Source organism: Hemitrygon akajei, chromosome 25 (assembly GCF_048418815.1).
Source record: "Hemitrygon akajei chromosome 25, sHemAka1.3, whole genome shotgun sequence".
In the NCBI taxonomy this organism is placed as follows: domain Eukaryota; kingdom Metazoa; phylum Chordata; class Chondrichthyes; order Myliobatiformes; family Dasyatidae; genus Hemitrygon; species Hemitrygon akajei.
Window position 1 is genome coordinate 33,028,032 of NC_133148.1, and position 15,047 is coordinate 33,043,078.

Below are 15,047 nucleotides of genomic sequence, written 5' to 3' on the forward strand. Positions count from 1 at the left end.
GGGGGAGCTTTGGTGTTTCCATACCAGGCCAGGGTGCCTAAGGTCCACTCTTATCTCCTACCAGATACTTTCTTATCCAGCCCTTGGCCTTTCCCACCCTCCAGCTAGCCTCCATCCACCTTTTTGAGCCTGGCACCCTCCCTTCCAGTCCTGAGGAGGGGCCTCGGCCCGAAACGGCAACTGTTTACTCTTTTCCTGACCTGCCCAGTTCCTCCAGCATTTTGTGCGTGTTGCTTTGCTCCCAGTCCGGGTACAATTGCTCCGTTGATAAATGAATGACTTTGAACAGTTCCCAAGCCTGCAGTGCAGGAAAATCTGGTTTTAGTCACGAGCTGATAAATGTCTGGTATCCTTTGCACCACGAAAGAGACCAACAATGACTCTGTCTCAAACAAGAGGCACTGACCCTTGACATTCAATAACTCCACTGCCGTTGAGTTCCACCGTTCTGAATATTCTGGCTACCTCCAGTGCACAAAACTACTGTGCTTTCACAAAGAAGACAGAGCACCACCCCTAAGACACACACAAAATGCTGGAGGAACTCAGCAGGCCAGGCAGTGGCGGGGTCTTGGCCTGAAACGCCGACTGTTCACTCTCTTCCATAGATGCTCCCCGGCCTGCGGAGTTCCTCTAGCACTTTGTGTGTGTCGCCCGGATTTCCAGCATCTGCAGATTCTCTGCCTTCTTAGAAGTTGCCGCAGACTCAGCTTGTTATCTACAACTTTGACAAACCTTGACAACTTTGACGAACTTCTATAGACGCACGGCGGAGAGTACCCCGACTGGTTGCATCGCGGCCTGATCACGGGGAACACCAAAGCCCACGAGGCTTCGCAAAGTAGTGGACGCGGCCCAGTCGATGACGGGTAAAGCCGCTGAGGACATCTGCAAGGACCGCTGCCACGATACGGCAGCGTCCGCCATCAAAGAACCCCCCACCATCCAGACCGTACTCTCTTCTCTGGAAAGGAGGTTCAGGAGCCTTAGGTCCCACACCACCATGTTTAGGAACTGTTATTACCCCTCAACCGTCAGGCTCCTGAATCAGTGTGGATATCTTCACCCACCTCAACACCGAACTGATTCCTCAACTTATGGACTCGCTTCCAAGGGCTCCACAGCCAATGTTTCCTCTAATTTGTAATCACCAGTGAGCAAAAATTCTTGAGCTGTGCAATTTTTTTGCCCAGTGACAACAACATGTGCGCTCTGTATTTTATATAGAGAGAACTCCTATCTCATTAGGAGCTTGAAGAGATTTGGCATGTCAACAAATACACTCAAAAACTTCTATAGATGTACCATGGACAGCATTCTGACAGGCTGCATCACTGTCCGGTATGGAGGGGGCTACTGCACAGGACTGAAAGAAGCTGCAGAAGGTTGTAAATCTAGTCTGCTCCGTCTCGGACACTAGCCTACAAAGTACCCGGGACATCTTCAGGGAGCGGTGTCTCAGAAACGCAGCGTCCATTATTAAGGACCTCCAGCACCCAGGACATGCCCTTTTCTCACTGTTACCGTCAGGAAGGAGGTACAGAAGCCTGAAGACACACACTCAGCGATTCAGGTACAGCTTCTTCCCCTCTGCCATCCAATTCCTAAATGGACATTGAACCCGTGAACACTACCTCACATTTTTTAATATATATTATTTCTGGTTTTTACACATTTTTAATCTATTCGATATACTTATGTTGCAATTCATTTATTTATTATTATTAATTTTGTTTTCTTCTTCTATATCATGTATTGCATTGAACTGCTGCTGCTAAGTTAACAAATTTCACGTCACATGCCGGTGATAATAAACCTGATTCTGATTCCGATTTATTTTAACAGCCGGCAAAATATTGTCAATAAAATCTTTGATCTCTTCTGGGTTTGATCGTTATCGCTCTCATTCATCTGCACTGTCACAAAACGTGTAGCAGGCCTGTGATGGGTAAAGAAGGATTTTCTCCCCGGAGCTATTGCACACCAACCATACATGATTTACTTACTAAATAAAGCTTTTAAAAAGTCACATTTCTAAATATCGCTCCACTTCTCACTTGCAAATTCTCCAGCAACATTTGCATCGTGAGGTAACACCAGTTTCTGTATGCTACATAAATATTTCCTATAGCTGCATGTTCCTGACCTCATGAGCTCTCGGTGTAGCAGTTTCCACTGTTTCATTAAGCCATTCCACTTTAAATGAACTATCAGTTCTTCTGTGCTTCGCGCCGTTTGCTTTTTTTGGAACTCGACATAGTGAATCAATCATTTCTTTGGTAAAAACGGTAATAATAAGCCAGTTCTAAAATCTGCAGACGAATCATCGCAAACTCCACATGGTCAACACCGTCCGCGTCAGAAACTGGAAAAGGAAATGGGATCACGTACGATTGTGAAATGTTCTTAATCTGCCAATGAGGTAGAGGGTGACAAGTTTTTGTGTGCAGTTTAAATTCCTCTGTGCACTAGTAGCAAAAGATATGTGAGCTCACACACACCTTAGAGAGAAAATTGTCTCAACTCGTTCTCAGTATTATCTAGCTGTTTATTTATTTATCTATGTATGTATTTATTTATCTATCTGTCTATTCTTTATTTTTTATTATTATTTTGTTGTTATTTCTTCGTACCTATTGTGGATGCCTGAAAGAAAATGAACCTCAGGGTCGTATATGGTGACATACATGCACTTTGATTATACATTTCCTTTGAACTTTTCAACTATGAAGTCTGGAGAGTGACACACCTCCTGATACCCCAAGGCCTTACCGCTGGCTTAAAGGGTGATGGAACTTCCCTCCAGCCGTCTGAATCGGGGCAGCACCCAGAAGCAGCTGGACAATGCCTGCCCCAGCTGATTGGAACCCGTCCATCATCCCAGGCCCTCGCTCCCTCCCTGTAATCCAGATGCAAGTTGGACCGCACGGTCTACTCCAGCGACACCTCCCAAGTTCATGACGTCTACCGCAACACGCAGAGAGGCGGAGGAAGTCAACAGGTTGGGCAGCATCTGTGGAGAGAAACGGACAGTCAATATTTCACAAGACCATGAGACATGGGAGCAGAATTAAGCCATTCTGTCCATTAAGTTATTTTCCCTCTCAGGCAGGAGATACAGAAACCTGAAGGCACACACTCAGCGATTCAGCGATTCTTCCCCTCTGCCATCTGATTCCTAAATGGACATTGAATCTTTGGACACTACCTCACTTTTTTTTTAATATACGGCATTTCTGTCTTCATCTTTTTTTTATTAAACTTTTTTTATTGTGTTTTCAAATAATTACAGAATAAAAGTATATGAAAAAAATGTATATTACCCATCCCCCCTCCTCTTAACCCCTCCCCCCTAACATCCCTATAGAAAAAAAAGAAGAAAGAAAGAAAGAAAGAATGCCTGGATGTTGGAAGATCCCCACATGCTCCATGGAGTTCATAATAACTTTAGTATATATATTTATTTCTTTCCCCAAATAACCAATTATTTCATCTTCGGAGCACCTATATATTTAATCCTGTCTTTTGTAAATAAGGGCGCCAAATTTTCAAAAATGTTTCATATTTATCTCTTAAATTATAAGTAATTTTTTCAAGTGGAATACAGCCATAAATTTCTTTCTTCCAACGATCTATACTTAAATATGTATCCGATTTCCAAGTAACTGTAATAGCCTTTTTGGCTACTGCCAATGCAATTTTTATAAATTGTTTCTGATATTTATTCAATTTGGGTATCGGTTTTATCCCTTCAATATCACCTAGTAAAAGTAATATTGGATTATGTGGAAGTTGTATTCCAATAATTTGTTCCAATAAAACTCTTAAATTTGTCCAAAAAGGTTGAATTTTAGAACAAGACCAAGTAGAATGTAAAAAAGTACCAATTTCTTGGTTACATCGGAAACACTGATCAGATAAATTTGGGTTTAATTTATTTATTTTTTGTGGTGTAATATATAATTGATGTAAAAAATTATATTGCACTAATCTTAATCAGACATTTATTGTATTTGTCATTCTCTCAAGACATAGTCTTGACCAATTTTTTTCTTCAATTTTAATATTCAAGTCACTTTCCCATTTTTGTCTTGACTTATGGACTCCTTGTTTAATTGCCTGTTTTTGAATCAAATTATACATACAAGAGATGAATTTTTTAATCTTTCCTTTTTGAATTAAAATTTCTATTTCATTAGATTTCGGCAATAACATTGTTTGACCTAATTTTTCTCTTAAATAAGCCCTTAGTTGAAAGTAACAAAAAAGAGTGTTGTTTGATACTTTATATTTATTCTTTAATTGATCAAATGACATTAATATACCTCTTTCAAAACAATCTCCTATATATCTAATCCCTTTTTGAAACCAATTATATAAAAGTTGATTATCCATTGTAAAAGGAATAAGTCTATTTTGAATTAAAGATCTCTATGCTAATAAGGATTTCTTTGTCTCATCGTCAACATTTATCTTATTCCATAAGTCAATCAAATGTTTTAATATTTATATATAAAATCTTCTGGTGTGTTTTCTCCTATTTTATCTAGTTCTATTCTAATCCATGCCGGTTTATCTTTCTCAAAAAAAGATGCAATAAATCTAAGTTGATTTGCTTTATAATAATTCTTAAAATTTGGAAGTTGTAACCCTCCTAGATCAAATTTCCATGTCAACTTTTCCAACGATATTCTTGACATCTTACCTTTCCAAAGAAACTTCCTCACATATTTATTTAGCTCTTGAAGAAACTTCTGGGGTAGTTGTATTGGTAGTGATTGAATAAATATTGCAGTCTAGGGAATATATTCATTTTTATGGTATTTACTCTACCTACTAATGTTATTGGTAATACCATCCATTTATCAAGATCTTCTTGAATTTTTTTCAATAGTGGTAAATAATTTAATTTGTATAAGTTCTTTATGTCATTATCAACTCTTATACCTAAATATTTTATACCATTTGCCGGCCATCTAAATTGGGTTATTAATTGACATTGACTATAATCTCCTTTAGTAAGAGATAAAATTTCACTTTTATCCCAATTTATTTTATAACCTGATATTTTCCCATATTCTTCTAATCTATAGGATAATTTATGCAACAAGTGCAATGGGTTTGTTAGATAAAGCAGAACATCATCAGCAAATAAATTAATCTTGTATTCTTCCTGGTTAACTCTGAAACCCTTAATGTCTGGGTCCGTTCTAATTAATTCAGCTAATGGCTCTATTGCCAACACAAATAAAGCAGGTGATAATGGACAACCTTGCCTAGTTGACCTTGTTAACTGAAATGGTGTTGAAATTTGACCATTTGTATCTACTTTAGCTTTGGGATTAGTATTTAAGGTTTTAATCCATTTTATAAAAGATACTCCTAATCCAAATTTTTCCAATACCTTAAATAAAAAATCCCATTCCAATCTATCAAATGCTTTTTCTGCATCTAAAGCAACTGCCACGCTCATTTCCTCCCTCTTTTGCGCTAAATGAATTATACTAAATAACCGAGTTACATTATCTGCCGATTGTCTATTTTTAATAAATCCTGTTTGATCCATATGTACTAATTTTGGTAAGCATTTAGATAATCTGTTAGATAAGATTTTTGCTATTATTTTATAATCAGTGTTTAATAAAGAAATAGGTCTATATGATGTTGGTTTTAAAAGATCTCTATCTTTTTTTGGCAATACTATTAAAATAGCTGTCGAAAAAGATTCTGGAAGTTTATGCGTTCTTTCCACTTGGTGTATTAACTCCATAAAAGGAGGAATTAATAAATCTTTAAACTTTTTATAGAATTCAGGCGGAAAACCATCTTCTCCTGGAGATTTATTACTTTGAAATGATCCTAGGGCTTCTTCGACCTCTTTCAATGTAAAAGGCATATCTAATCCCTTCTGTTCTTCCGTATTTAATTTTGGAAGAGTTATTTGTGATAAAAACCTTTCTATCTTGACATTATCATTTTGTGATTCTGATTTATACAACTCAGAATAAAAATTCTTAAAAGCTTAATTAATTTCTTAAGGTTTATAAGTAATTTTATTTACTCTTGTTCGAATTGCATTTATTGTTTTAGAAGTCTGGTCTGTTTTTAACTGCCATGCAAGAACCTTATGTGATCTTTCACCTAGTTCATAATATCTCTGTTTAGTTCTCATAATTGCTTTTTCTGTTCGATATGTTTGGAGTGTATTATATTGTAACTTCTTATTAATAAGTTGTCTTCATTTTTCTTCTGTCATATTTCTTTGAGATTCTTTTTCTAATTTTGTAATCTCTTTTTCCAATTGATCTATTTCTAACGTATATTCCTTCTTAATTTTAGTATAACTTATTATCTGACCTCTCAAATATGCCTTCATTGCTTCCCACAATATAAATTTATCATCAACTGAATGTGAATTTATATCTAAAAAAAACTGAATCTGCTTTTTCATAAAATCACAAAAATCTTGACGTTTTAGTAATATTGAATTAAATCTCCACCTATAAATTGATTCCTCTTTATCTATCATTATCATTGTCATTATTAAAGGAGAACGATCTGACAATATTCTTGCTTTATATTGTTGATAATAGGAAAAAATCTATCCTTGAATATGTTTTATGTCTATTTGAATAAAATGAATAATCTCTTTCTTTTGGATTAATTCTTCTCCATATATCAATCAAATTTAAGTCTTTCATCAATGATAGAGTTAATTTTACTGCTTTTGATTTTGTGACAACCTTTGTTGATCTATCTAAAACTGGATCTAGACAAAAGTTAAAATCTCCACCTATTAATATTTTATCATGTGCGTTAGCCAAATTCAAAAAGACCTCCTGTATAAATTTTACATCATTTTCATTTGGTGCATAAATATTCATAAGGGTCCATAGTTCTGAAAAAATTTGACAATGTTTAATTAGATATCTCCCTGCCGAATCAATTAATATGTTTTGTATTTAAATTGGTAAATTTTTATTAACCAAAATTGCAACTCCTCTCACCTTTGAGTTAAATGAAGCTGCAATAACATTTCCAACCCAGTCTCTTTTTAATTTCTGATGTTCTATGTCTGTTAAATGAGTTTCTTGTAAAAAAGCTATATCTGTTTTCATTTTTTTAATGTATGTTAAAATTCTTTTTCTTTTTACCGGCCCATTAACATTAAAACTTAAAAAATTCAGTAAATTAGTCATTTAAAAAAAAATTATATTACTCCAATCTATAATAATACCTAATCTTTCAACTTTCATGGTATCCTGGGAAATCTTTCTAAAAGTCTCCATGTTGCTATGTGTGTCCTCACCAATCATCCAGGCAGAAAGATAGAAGAAAAATAGAATATAAAGAAAAAAACAAAATACCCCCCTACTAATGTTGTGGGAAAAAAAACCACAACATTACCCCCCTCTGTTGTACGGGTCATGGCAATCACCATGATTACACACGTGAATCCCGCAGTAATCGATCCAAAGCTCCCCAGCACCCCCGCAACATAAAGAAGAAAAAAAATACTATTCTCAATTAGTATTTCTAAAATTTTGCTTTTCTCCCCTGTATTATCCGTAAATGTCCATCACTTCTGTTTGCTGACTCTATCTTCATCTTTAATCTATTACGTTTGGAAGTCTCTATGTGTAATTAGCCAATAGATGGAAGTTTTTGTGCGAACACCTCCGCTTCTCGATAATCAGAAAAAAAATCTTCTTTTTCCCTCCTCCAAAAAAATTATCAGTGTTGCTGGGTGACGCATTATAAATTTATAACCCTTTTCCCATAATTCTGTCTTCATCTGTTTTTTAAAAATCTATTCAATACATGTAATTGGTTTACTTGTTTATTTATTATTATTTTTAAAATTTTATTTATTATTATTATTATTCTCTCTCTGCTAGATTATGTATGGCATTGAACTGCTGCTGCTAAGTTAACAAATTTCATGTCACATGCCGGTGATAATAAACCTTCTCCCCCTAACCTTTGACACGATGACCAACCACGAACCCATCAACCTCACCTTTCAATGTACCCAATGACCTGCCCTCTGTTGCCACCTGTGGCAACAAGTTGCACAGGTTCACCACCCTCGGGCTAAAGAAGTTCTCCGTGAAGGGTTTTGGGTCAAGTCCCTTCATCGGGACCCGTCAGATAGATAGATAGATAGATAGATAGATAGATAGATAGATAGATACTTTATTCATCCCCATGGGGAAATTCAACATTTTTTCCAGTGTCCCATACACTTGTTATAGCAAAAACTCATTACATACAATACTTAACTCAGTAATAATATGATATGCATCTAAATCACTAACTCAAAAAGCATTAATAATAGCTTTAAAAAAAAAAGTTCTTAAATCCTGGCAGTTGAATTGTAAAGCCTAATGGCATTGGGGAGTATTGACCTCTTCATCCTGTCTGAGGAGCATTGCATCGACAGTAACCTGTCGCTGAAACTGCTTCTCTGTCTCTGGATGGTGCTATGTAGAGGATGTTCAGGGTTTTCCATAATTGACCGTAGCCTACTCAGCGCCCTTCGCTCAGCTACCGATGTTAAACTCTCCAGTACTTTGCCCACGACAGAGCCCGCCTTCCTTATCAGCTTATTAAGACGTGAGGCGTCCTTCTTCTTAATGCTTCCTCCCCAACACGCCACCACAAAGAAGAGGGCGCTCTCCACAACTGACCTATAGAACATCTTCAGCATCTCACTGCAGACATTGAATGACGCCAACCTTCTAAGGAAGTACAGCATCTGCAGCCCCTGAGCACAGCCACCATGGACAAGGACGTAGGAACCCCCCCCCCCCCACCCCACCCCCCCAACACCTCTTGCAGGTTCCTCTTCAAATCACATATTGTGCTGACTGGGAAACAAATTGCCAGTCCTTCAACCAACATTTGCTGGCTGTGAGCCTGCACTCACTGGAGTTTAGAAGAATCTGAGGGAGGATCTCAATGAAGCCTAGATCAGGAATTTCCAACCTGATGTCTACGGACCCTTTGGTTAATGGTAAGGGTCCATGGCATAAAAACAAGGATTGGGAACCCTGGGGCGAGATAGAATGGACGTGGAGAGGATGCTTCCAATACTGGGAGATTCTAAGACCAGAGGGTAGAGCTTCAGAGCAGGATCTCCCAGTGGCCACACATTTTAATTCCACGTCCCATTCCCATTCTGATATGTCTATCCATGGCCTCCTCTACTGTCAAGATGAAGCCACGCTCAGGTTGGAGGAACAACACCTTATATTCCGTCTGGGTAGCCTCCAACCTGATGGCATGAACATTGACTTCTCTAACTTACGTTAATGCCCCTCCTCCCCTTCTTACCCCATCCCTTATTTATTTATTCCCCCCTCCCTTTTTTATCTCCCTTTCTACCCATCACTCTTTGCCTGTTCTCCATCTCCCTCTGGTGCTCCCCTCCCCCTTTCTTTCTCCCTAGGCCTCCCATCCCATGATCCTTTCTCATCTCCAGCTGTGTATCCCTTTCGCCAATCACCTTTCCGGCTCTTAGCTTCACCCCACCCCCCTCCGTCTTCTCCTATCATTTTGCATCCCCCCCCCCCACTTTCAAATCTCTTACTATCTTTCCTTTCAGTTAGACCTGATGAAGGGTCTCGGCCTGAAACGTCGACAGTGCTTCTCCCTATAGATTCTGCCTGGCCTGCTGTTTTCCACCAGCATTTTGTGTGTGTTTCAGAATAGAAGGACTTCCTTTAGAACAGCGATGAGAAGGAATTTCTTTGGGAAGGTAGCGGTGAGTCTGTGGAATTCATTGCCACAGACCTCTGTGGAGGCCAAGTCATTGGGCATAATTAAAGCAGAGGTTAATAGTTTCTTGATTAAAAACAGCGTCAAGGGTTACAGGGAGAAGACCGGAGAATGGGGTTAAGGTAAATTAGTCATGATGGAATGGCAGAGACTTGACGGGCCAAATGGCCTAATTCTGCTCCTATGTCTGATGGTCTCACGTGCATCCGTGCCCTTAATGGGTTTAGTGGCTTCTGGGTCTTTTTCAACCAACACTATAACCTCCCCACCCCTCACAGGAGTCCCTTTTTTAAATGATATTACTGTCTAAGAATAACATTCCCTCTAATTTTGTTTTGCAGCTGCCTGGACCAGGCCTGGCTCCTAGCAGGAAATTATTTTACATGTGTGGCGAGGCACTTTGAATATGTGTTTATGTTTTTGTAAATATGTATACAAACAATATTTATTTAATGAGCTACAGTGTGGAATAGGCCCTCCCAGTCCTCCTAGCTAGCCCACGATTTAATCCGAGACTAATCACGGGACAATTTACGATGATCAATTAGCCTTTGGACAGTGGGAGGGAACCCACGCGGTCACGGGGAGAATGTTCGGGCCGCGGCGGGAATTGAACCCGGGTCTCTGCCACAGTGAAGCGTCGCGCTAGCCACCATTTAGGACGAAAACTGACCGTTGAAAAGTCTCATTCTTTTGATTCTATTTATTCATTTAAGGGTACCAGCTTTTCACGTCTGGTCAGCCTTTTTTTTTTAATGGCAGCGTTCGGTTCCAGCTGCGAGGCAGCGAAGGCTACGTGCGTGGTGGCATTTTGGTTACGGCGTGGCCGCGCACCCCAGGCCAGGGGGTTTCCAACCCGGGGTCCTTGCTTAAGTATTGGTCCACAGTATTTTTAAAAAACCGGTCGGCAACCCCTCGCATACAGAGAACGGCGAACCAGCATGGATTTAAAACCTGGATCTCCCCCTCCCCTGTATCAGTGTGGATTTTCTACACCAGAAGGACGGTGGATTAAAGAAACTGCCCAGGGGAATGGGCAATAACTGGTGAAAATTCGCAGGAGAACATGACAGTAGGCAACTTGAAACTCATACTCTTCACGGGCATCCGCGAAACGAGAACCCCCATTTGATGAATGACAGGAACACGGGGGTTTCTCGTCACGAGGACCGACTCCAAGGTTGTGCACCGTGCACAGACTGTGATCCTTTGGGGGGGGGACACGCGGGCTGGGAATCCCTCCAAGAAGACAAGGAAGAGGAAAAGCGCCCCGGGGAGGGGCCTTTTTGCTGCGATATTATGAAAGTCGGCATCCGATTTGCAACACTTCCTCGCCTCGAACTTGTGTTTTAAGAAAGTTTAACGGTCGCGGATGAAGTTTGCAGGAGGGGAAGAGTTAAGTGACGTCGGAGGGAGGGAGCAAGAGAGGTTCCCGTTCCCCGGCTGACACCTGAGTGTGAGTCAGAGGCAGCGGGACGTTCGGACCGGGAGGACGGAGGCTGAGCCCGGGTCTCACCCCGCCATGAGAACTCGCTGATCCCCTCCCCGCACGGAGCGGCGGTGCTGAGGTAGGGAGCCCCGCCGTCTCACCCACCCGGCCCCGCCGCCCGTCAACCCTCCGCCCTCCGCCCCTGCTCCTTCCGAAACGCGATGCGAGCTGGCCGTGCGCCGAGTTCCGGGTCACATCCCCAGATCCCGGCGTGCGGGATCCTCCCCTGTCCTCCTTACTCACCTCAGCTCTCTCTGCCCCCACACACACACTCTCTTCCTCTCTCCATGTACACGCACTCTCCCTTTCAATAAACTCTCGTTCCACTCTCTCCGCGCTCACTCCCATACCCTCTCAGACCGTGTTCCCTCTCTGCATCACTCTCTCTACACACACTCTCTGCCCTCAATCTCTCTTACCCGCACTTTCTCTCTTCCTCTGCACACTCTCCTCTCTGTTTGTCTGAATCTGTCTCCATTCCTCTCTCTGTCTCTCTCTCCCCTGCTCTCTCTCCCCTGCTCTCTCTCTCCCTTGCTCTCTCTCTCTCTCCCTGCTCTCTCTCTCTCCCTGCTCTCTCTCTCCCTGCTCTCTCTCTCCCTGCTCTCTCTCTCCCTGCTCTCTCTCTCCCTGCTCTCTCTCTCTCCCTGCTCTCTCTCTCTCTCCCCTGCTCTCTCTCTCCCCTGCTCTCTCTCTCCCCTGCTCTCTCTCTCCCTGCTCTCTCTCTCCCTGCTCTCTCTCTCCCTGCTCTCTCTCTCCCTGCTCTCTCTCTCTCCCCTGCTCTCTCTCCCCTGCTCTCTCTCTCTCTCCCCTGCTCTCTCTCTCTCCCCTGCTCTCTCTCTCTCCCCTGCTCTCTCTCTCTCCCCTGCTCTCTCTCTCTCCCCTGCTCTCTCTCTCTCCCCTGCTCTCTCTCTCTCCCCTGCTCTCTCTCTCTCCCCTGCTCTCTCTCTCTCCCCTGCTCTCTCTCTCTCCCCTGCTCTCTCTCTCTCCCCTGCTCTCTCTCTCTCCCCTGCTCTCTCTCTCTCCCCTGCTCTCTCTCTCTCCCCTACTCTCTCTCTCTCCCCTACTCTCTCTCTCTCTCTACTCTCTCTCTCTCTCTACTCTCTCTCTCTCTATCTCACTCTCTCTCCACACCCTCTCTCTCTCTCCACACCTTTAATTCCTGGGATGTCTGGACTGTCTTACGCAGAGAGGTTAGAGAGACTGGGTGTGTACACGCTGGAATTAAGGAGATTGAGAGGGGATCTGATTGAAACATATAAGATTATTAAGGAATTGGACAAGATAGAGGCAGGAAATATGTTCCAGATGCTGGGAGAGTCCAGTACCAGAGGGCATGGTTTGAGAATAAGGGGTAGGTCATTTAGGACAGAGTTAAGGAAAAACTTTTTCTCCCAGAGAGTTGTGGGGGTCTGGAATGCACTGCCTCGGAAGGCAGTGGAGGCCAATTCTCCGGATGCTTTCAAGAAGGAGCTAGATAGGTATCTTATGGATAGGGGAATCAAGGGATATGGGGACAAGGCAGGAACCGGGTATTGATAGTAGATGATCAGCCATGATCTCAGAATGGCGGTGCAGGCTCGAAGGGCCGAATGGTCTACTTCTGCACCTATTGTCTATTGTCACACCCTCTTTGTCTCTCACCATTCTCTCTCTCACTCTCTCCCTCCCTCTCTGTCTCTCTCTCTGTCCCTCTGTCTCTCTCTCCACACCCTCTTTGACTCTCACCATTCTCTCTCTCACTCTCTCTCCCTCCCTCTCTCTCTCTCTCTGTCCCTCTGTCTCTCTCTCCACACCCTCTTTGACTTTCACCATTCTCTCTCTCTGTCTCATTCTCTCCCTCCCTCTCTGTCACTTTCTCTCTGTCTCTCTCCACGCCCTCTCTTTGTCTCATTCTCTCTCACTCTCTCTCTCTCCCTCCATCTCTGTCTCACTCTCTCTCTGTCCTGTCTCTCTCTCTCCACACCGTCTTTGTCTCTCACCATTCTCTCTGTCTCTCTCTCTCCACACCCTCTTTGTCTCTCGCCATTCTCTCTCTCTCTCTGTCTCTCTCTCTCCATACCCTCTCCCTGTCTCTGTCCCCCCTGTGTTTGGTGGCCGGGTCCCATGGAAGATGGCAGAGGTTACGGAGAATGATGTGTTGGATGTGGAGGCTCATGAGGTGGGAGGTGGAGATGGGGAACTCCAGCCCTGTTAAGCTGGTGGGAGATGGGGTGAACGCAGACGCCCGGGAAATGGAGGAGATGTGGGTGAGGGGTGGAGGAAGGAAATCCCAGTCTTTGAAGAAGGAGGTGGTCATCTCTGATGTCCCGGAAAGGAAAGCCTCATCCTGGGAACAGATGCAGTGGAGATGATCAAATTGAGAAAAGGGAAAATCATTTTTACAGGAGACGGGGTGGGAAGAGGTATGGTCAAGATAGTCATATGGGGATCAGTAGGTTTATAAAAATGTCAGTTGATAGTTTGCCTGCAGAGACGGAGACAGAGAGATCGAGAAAGGGGACAGAGGTGTCAAGAGATGGATCAAGTGAATTTAAGGGCAGGGTCGAAGTTGGAGGCAAAGTTGATGAAATTGATGAGCTCACCGTGGGTGCCTGAAGCAGGCCAGTGCAGTTGTCAGTGTAGGGCAGGAAGAGTTGGGGAGCGTTATCGGGAAAGGGCTTGGAACGTGGAATCTTCTACATAGCCAAAAGAAAGGCAGGCGTAGCTGGGGCCCGTGGTGACCCCCTCAAGTTTGGAGAACACGGAAGGGAGCTGAAGCAGAAATTGCTTGGGGCGAGGACCAGTTTTGCCCGACGGAGGAAAGTGGTGCTGGAGGGGCTCTGGTTGGCTCTTTTGTTAAAAAAGAGCAGAGAACTTTGAGTCCTTCTTGATGGGGGATAGAAGTCTACAGGGAATGGACGTCTATGGTGAAAATGATGTAGTCAGTCACAGGGAATTGAGGTTAAGGAGAAACGGACTACTTTCTTTAAAATCAGAATCAGGTTTATTATCAGCAGCATGTGACGTGAAATTTGTTAACTTAGCAGCAGTTCAATGCGATATATAACCTAGAAGAGAAAAAATAATAATAAGTAAATCAGCTACAGTATATGTATATTGAATACATTTAAAAAACATGCAATAAACAGAAATACTGTATATTTGAACAAACTGAGGTAGTGTTCACGGGTTCGATGTCCATTTAGAAATCAGATGGCAGAGGGGAAGAAGCTGTTCCTGAATCGCTGAGTGTGTGTCTTCAGACTCCTGTACCTCCTACCTGATGGTAACAGTGAGAAAAGGGCATGTCCTGGGTGCTGGGGGTCCTTAATAATGGACGCTGCCTTTCTGAGACACCGCACCCTGAAGATGCCCTGGGTATTTTGTAGGCTAGTGCCCAAGATGGAGCTGACTAGATTTACAACCCTCTGCAGCTTCTTTCGGTCCTGTGCAGTAGCCCCTTCGTACCAGACAGTGATGCAGCCTGTCAGAATGCTCTCCATGGTACAACTATAGAAGCTCTTGAGTGTATTTGTTGACATGCCAAATCTCTTCAAACCTTTAATGAAGTATAGTCGCTGTCTTGCCTTCTTTATAACTACATTGCTACGTTGGGACCAGGTTAGATCCTCAGAGATCTTGACACCCAGGAACTTGAAACTGCTCACTCTCTCCACTTCTGACCCCTCTATGAGGATTGGTTTGTGTTCCTTCTTCTTACCCTTCCTGAAGTCCACAATCAGCTCTTTCGTCTTACTGACGTTGAGTGCCAGGTTGTTGCTGTGACACCACTCCACTA

At 42.5% G+C, this 15,047-nt stretch overlaps 1 protein-coding gene across 1 annotated transcript in view; it reads left to right on the top strand.

Moving 5' to 3' along the window:
* The first annotated feature begins 11,102 nt into the window (after window positions 1–11,102).
* LOC140716499 (N-acetyllactosaminide beta-1,3-N-acetylglucosaminyltransferase 2-like) overlaps window positions 11,103–15,047 on the top strand; it is an 18,994-nt gene continuing 15,049 nt past the window's right edge. The window contains exon 1 of the mRNA XM_073029291.1: window positions 11,103–11,348. The gene's annotated coding sequence lies outside the window, so the exon portion shown is untranslated. The remainder of the gene's footprint in view (window positions 11,349–15,047) is intronic.